The 6,337-nt window shown below is 34.5% G+C and overlaps 1 long non-coding RNA gene across 1 annotated transcript in view; it reads right to left on the reverse strand.

Annotated features, from left to right (window-relative positions):
* LOC117672892 (uncharacterized) overlaps window positions 1-6,085 on the reverse strand; it is a 32,675-nt gene extending 26,590 nt beyond the window's left edge. The window contains exon 1 of the long non-coding RNA XR_015733398.1: window positions 5,951-6,085. This is a non-coding gene — a long non-coding RNA (uncharacterized LOC117672892). The remainder of the gene's footprint in view (window positions 1-5,950) is intronic.
* Window positions 6,086-6,337: the final 252 nt, after the last annotated feature.

Genomic DNA, 6,337 nt, shown 5'->3' on the forward strand with positions numbered 1-6,337 from the left:
GGTCCATATAGAACACTGCAATAATTGAACTGTGCAGTAACTAAGGCATAATTGACTATCTAAGCGGTTTCACAATTCAGGAATAGGTACACAATTCTGGAATAGGCACAACTGGCATGCCAACTAAAGCAGTGCAAAATCCCACTTGGCCACAACCATTACCTGCTCTTTGACTAGAAGTTGCGAGTCCAAGACTCCAAACATCTAAATCTGTTTAGCTTCTAAGCTTACAGAAGTTCAGCCAGGAAAACTCACCTACTGAGGTTCCCAATAGAATTTTAAAATTGCTACCGGTATATTTTTTTGTTTTAAATTATGGCTGACTCATTTCATATGTTACTCCTTTACCAATCATATGGTATTAACTATTGATCAATATTACTCAGTCATTTATTATTGATGTTTTGGTTGCCCAGGAATATGCCCGTTTGACCAGTATATTGACTTCAGACCTTGATTTCATAGCTTAGATATTAAAAGAATAAATTGACCCATTGTACTGCAACTCTTAGAACTGATGATGTATGACTGATATGCCTTTTTCAAAATGCCCACCTGCTAAATGTTGATTTGCTTTGGGTGTCTTTGAGAAATTAATTTTAAGCCACCAATTATGAATATCATAAATGGTCATACTTCTTCAAAAGAATATTTATGAATATCATAAATGGTCATACGTCTTCAAAAGTATATTTTAAGCTGGAAAAAATACAAGAAGGGACAATTAAAATAATCAAGAGTTATAATGAAAAAAATATACAAAATCTGAGAGGTTTTTTAGATTAGACAGGAGGCTAATAGAGGTGAAGAAAGGTTTAAAAAAAAACACTTCTCCAGCAATGTTATACTCACATTGAAGTAAAATGCAGGGAGATTAGGATGTGAGTAATTCAGTTAGTTTTAAAAGTGAATCAGGCAAATTCATAGAAAAAAGCCTATATAGCACCTTGTTTTGATGGTTATGTTCTGATTTACAGGCAGCATACATTAAAATCAGCTACATCAGGGAGGAGAGGAGTTTGTATCCCATTGTCCTATTTTAGACATCCTTAGAAGGAAGAGACGACTATTCTGGGATGCAGAATGATGGACCAAATCATTCACTAAAGCATTGATTATTATTTTTTTAAAAATCGAGTAATGTTTTTCTGTCTATAAAGTAAACAAAAGTTTACATAATGTTTTTGTATCTGTGAGAAAGACTAGTGATTGTCTATTAAAGAGAATGATCAAGTACTGTTGTTCTCCCCATTCCTTAGTGTTTCCATTCAGGGACTCTAAATGTCAAGATGGCTGCTTTGATCACAAAGTCGCCATCTTAATTTTTTAACCCACCCACAGATGTCTCTAATTTTCATGAATCTCAAATGATAGTGAAGTTAATTTTTCTTGTAACTGGCTCAAAGATGTTATCTTACTCCAAAAAAGTTTCCAAGGGTGTATTGTGAATACATTTTGGTTAATTATACAGAGCTGCTAACAATCAAAGGATTTTTTTTAATGTGTCCATGCTTTTCTTAATATTAACATATTGTCATGTATAAAATATTTGATGAAAAAGATGAGCTAGCTGTTTTAGAACCAGCTCTGTCCATGTGGTATGAATAACTATGAATTCTTAATAGAGCATAACACAAGTCACAAATAAACAATTCCAAGACTTTAATAAAGCAGCCAAAAGAAATGATTATATTATATATTCTTAACACCTTCTACATTTAAAAAATCTGTTTTTTCAAATTTATGCTTTGGTTTTAAATTACTTGGGTTTGACATTCTGAGTCAGCAAAGAAAGAACCTACAACAAAGAGGATTTCTGGAGATGCACTGCCATAGCAAAGGCTGAAACAAGCTGCAGTCCTGTGGGAGAAATGCATATTCAGCATCCTGTCAGTGTGCTTTGCCATTGACTTTCTGGTTGCTAAGGAACAGCCTTGGACAAGCTATTGCCCTTCTGTCCTAAGGGTGGGATTCCCAGACTCGTTCAGCTGGCCACTTTAAGAAATGGAAGGTTAGACAACATCCATCTTCAAGTAGAGTTTTTGTATTCAATTTGTGGGTCCATGGATAGCATTCTCACTGAGATCTTGGTTTCTAAAGAACTTGGCTTTGTAGTTTCCTTCTCTGAGTAAGAAGTATTGCCTTGTCAGGCAACATTTACCACACTTGCCCACATCTATATTTCTAGTGGTCATCTAACGCTGGAGCAGAATAAATTTTATTTTATTAGTCCAATTTATATGCATATAAAGTACACATGCATGAAAATATTCATGCATGTGTACTCTATCCAGTTAGTGGCATCTAAGCTAAGCATCACGTACCTCTTTAGTTTAGGCTTAGTATGTAAATTCAGTACAAGTGTGTGTGCGTGCGTGCGTATGTATCAGAGGTGGATTTCAGCAGGTTCTGACCAGTTCTGGAGAACCGGCAGTGGAAACTTTGAGTAGTTCGGAGAACCGGTAGTAAAAATTCTGACTGGCCCCGCCCCAATCTATTCTCTGCCTCCCAAGTCCCAGATGATTGGGAGAAAATGGAGATTTTACAGTATCCTTCCCCTGCCATGCCCACCAAACCATGCTCACCAAGCCATGCCCACAGAACCGGTAGTAAAATGTTTTGAAACCCACCACTGGTATGTATGTGTACGTATATATATGTATGTATGTATGTATGTATGTATGTACTATATGTATGTATGTATATATGTATGTATGTATAGGCATAGGTATATATGTATAACACAAAATATTATAATAATCAGCATGCGACATTTCCTAATACTATCTTTAGTACAAATCCATAATGATGAATGGGAAATATGTAAACATATTTTGTCCAGAAGTTTTATAATTTGGGATATATATTAAAATGATTCAAGCCCTCATGAACTGATTGAAGAGATGAAGAAACCTTGTATCTACTCTACACACAGCAATGGATTAAACACATATACTGTAAGCTTTGGGATAATACAATTCTCTTTGGAGGAGAAGACTGGAGCAAAATAGGTATTTTTTCTTATTATTTTCTTATTATTGCTATCCTAGGAAGAGGGTTACGACTTCCTTTTCTCTCCTTTTACATAGTCTTCCTTTTCTCTCCTACATAGTCAGGAAGTCCATTTTGTTGCTTTTAGCTTCCTTTGAATTCTCTACGTGCTTTAGCCCAAGTTACTTTTTACCGATATTACTACTTATTTGTACAATTCCTTGGTGATCATGCCTATTTCCCATATCTTATACATGTTCCCTTTAATTCTTAATTCATTCAAAATAGGAAGGAAGGAAGGAAGGAAGGAAGGAAGGAAGGAAGGAAGGAAGGAAGGAAGGAAGGAAGGAAGGAAAACAATACTCGAATGGTTTCCTAAACTGACTCCTAGCTGCACTTTTCCTTGTAAGAATGATATGCAATTGTACTTCCAGTATCTTATTTTTTAAAAGTTCCCAACCCTCCTGTATTCACATTTCCTTTGACCTCAGAATTTCCTTTGACCTCAGAATTTCTGTCCATGGAATCAGTATTTCTTTACGGTTGTTGAACTTGGATATTCAGAAATGTTATGTGCATAAAATAACTAGATTCCAATTTTAATTTCAGCAGCATTTGACCCAAGATGACAAAGTCACTTCCTCCCAATGTTCATGCTGTCTTTGCCTCTTGAGTGAAATCTCTGTTCGTTAGGATCACATGTAGGAAAGCCTGTTGGCTTTTGGAAAATGAGACATTGAGCAAGATGATAGAGGAGTTTTTAGGATGTGGTAAACTTGACTGTTGTAGATATTTTGATATTATCTACCAAATTAAAATTTTAATTTGTAAAGTAACTATATTTAAAATAATTTCTTCTCAGCAACTGGGAGACAGTAGGTTGCTTTATGATCTAAATTTTAAAATAAAATATATGATTAATATGGATGGACACACCCACATTCACATCAATTTATCATGTGAGTGAACATTTGCTTATATTTGGAGATGATTTTGGGCCAGGTACATTGCCACAAGTGGAGGTGGAGGAGGAATACAATCTCCTAGCAATGTCTATTTTGCTGTGGGAGATAAAGAACTTGATACAAAGCGCAGTTAGTTTCTATGACCCACAGGTACTTGGAAGTTGCATCCATTTGAATCTCTTGTTTCAGACTGGCATGGGGAAAGCCAGGACATTTGAGACCTATCTTCTTAGCCACTGAAAATTCAGCTTAGTGCTGGTTCCGACTGCTGAGTCTTTATTTCCATGCGTCCAATGAAATTCATCTTCAACATAAATTGCCATTTTTAATAGCCTTAAAAATATTAGTACAGATGTTTTTAACATGCTGAATTATACTCAAAGCCTTGCAGCTGGATAGCAGGGCAAACCATAGGCGTGTGTGCTTCAGACTTCAATATTGGGCATGATCTGATAAACAAAGCTCCACCACTTTTTACCTGTATACAAAAAGAGTTTCAATTCCTGGCCACACCTGCCATTTTGACCTTGTTAATCTCCCTTGAAAGATGGTATATCTTTTTTATCTCTTTTTAATGAAGTGATCTTTCCCATACTTCCAAAATGACACTAAAATGCCTAAAATGCATGATTCCTTATACAAGGAATCCCTACGTTTCCCCATGCAAAATAGTATAGTTAATGACTGGATAAATTTTATAGGAGTTACATTGCTACACTGACCTTTGAAGGAGTTATTCAAGCACAACAGCATACAAGGCATCACTTCTATCTGTGCATATTCTGTGTTCAAAATTCAAGATGATTGTTCATGATATTAAAGTCCTAGATTGATTAATTGATTGATTGATTATTTTTTTTATTTCTAATTTATATGGTCACTCATCTCAACAGCCCTGTACAATACATGTAATAAATGGAGCTTTGATGGCATGTATATGGATGCCATCTTGACTTTTTGACATCTAACCTTACCCCTTGCAGATAGCTTATGTTCATGAAAATTCTTATTATATATTAGATTTTACTGGGGGTTTTTTGTTTAGCAAATGTGCCTATCCACATTTTTCTTGCTAATTTTTAAAACAGTTTTTGAACATATAAAAAATAGGACTCCAGAATATGAGAAGACATCCCTTTCATTGCAGACAGCTGCAGGATGGAAAGTACAGTGTAATTGAGTTCTTGCTATTAATAGCAGGTGATATATAACAAATCTGATTTCAGTCATTTACAAGTCAAGAAAGAGAGACACAATTGCTCTATAATGAATTGATGAGATTTTACTGCATTGGATATGGATCAGAATGCAGTGACTAAAAACACTCAGTTGATACAATGGTGGGGCAAATAAAAACACAGAACAAAGTAAAAAAAGTGTTTCACACAATGGAGAACAGAATTGAGGAGACAAATGTTTCATCAGTCAATAAACACAAAAAGAAATTTAAAAGCACCACAGTTTTCACCTGAAATATGTTGGAACTAATCATTAATATATAAGCAAATATATTGTTTGAAACAACTATAATGTAATAGTGGGAACAATGTATAATGATGACATAAAAACAAACTATATGAAGACAACAACTAAAATTATCATAGCACTACCCTTGATTAATTTGAAAATATTAACATTTACTTTTTTGAGGAGATAAGCTGAATTTGTTCTACATTACAAAAAAGTAAACTTAATTCATTGTTGACTTCTAATTTTCCCTGAGTTGGATTTAACTGTAAACTTAACTTCATATACCCTTCTGGGTAAACTGTTAATTACTTGCTTTTTAAGGACTCCAGTTATTGGATTAGATTTTCAATATTTCTGGAGCAGCCTAAATAATTAATTTTTTTTTTCTGTGTGGCTAGGAAAAAAAGTCAATATTTTCTTTCTTTTCCTCTTGCTCATAAACAGTACCATGAATATTATGGTACTGTCTCCACATAAGACTGAAATAATAGTATTAATAATTGATTTTATTCCTTTCTACTTACACATCATATTGCCTGATGTCACGTTTATAAGGATGTAGTGACAGTCATGGGTGCTGGGATGTTCCTAGATGATGGCCTTTGAATCTTTGCAGTCCTGAGCAATTGTGCTTCAGTTAGTCTGTTTATTGTCTAAATTTTCTCCCAGATGCTTGACACTTCTGAAAGATTAATACATTAACAACAGCAGTAAAGTCCAGGTTTGCACATCTTCAAGACATTTTTATTAGCAAATGGCACATGAGATTCAAAGGTCACCTCAAGGGGAGACTTTTTAAAGTTGAACAATAATATTTATGTTCAGATACTATGCTGGTGAGATCATGTGGTAAATGGTTCTGATTAAATGAGCTAAGACAACCACTACATATTAACTGAAAATTCTCATTC

The sequence above is a fragment of the Pantherophis guttatus genome, chromosome 3 (assembly GCF_059756535.1).
Source record: "Pantherophis guttatus breed Tessera chromosome 3, ASM5975653v1, whole genome shotgun sequence".
In the NCBI taxonomy this organism is placed as follows: domain Eukaryota; kingdom Metazoa; phylum Chordata; class Lepidosauria; order Squamata; family Colubridae; genus Pantherophis; species Pantherophis guttatus.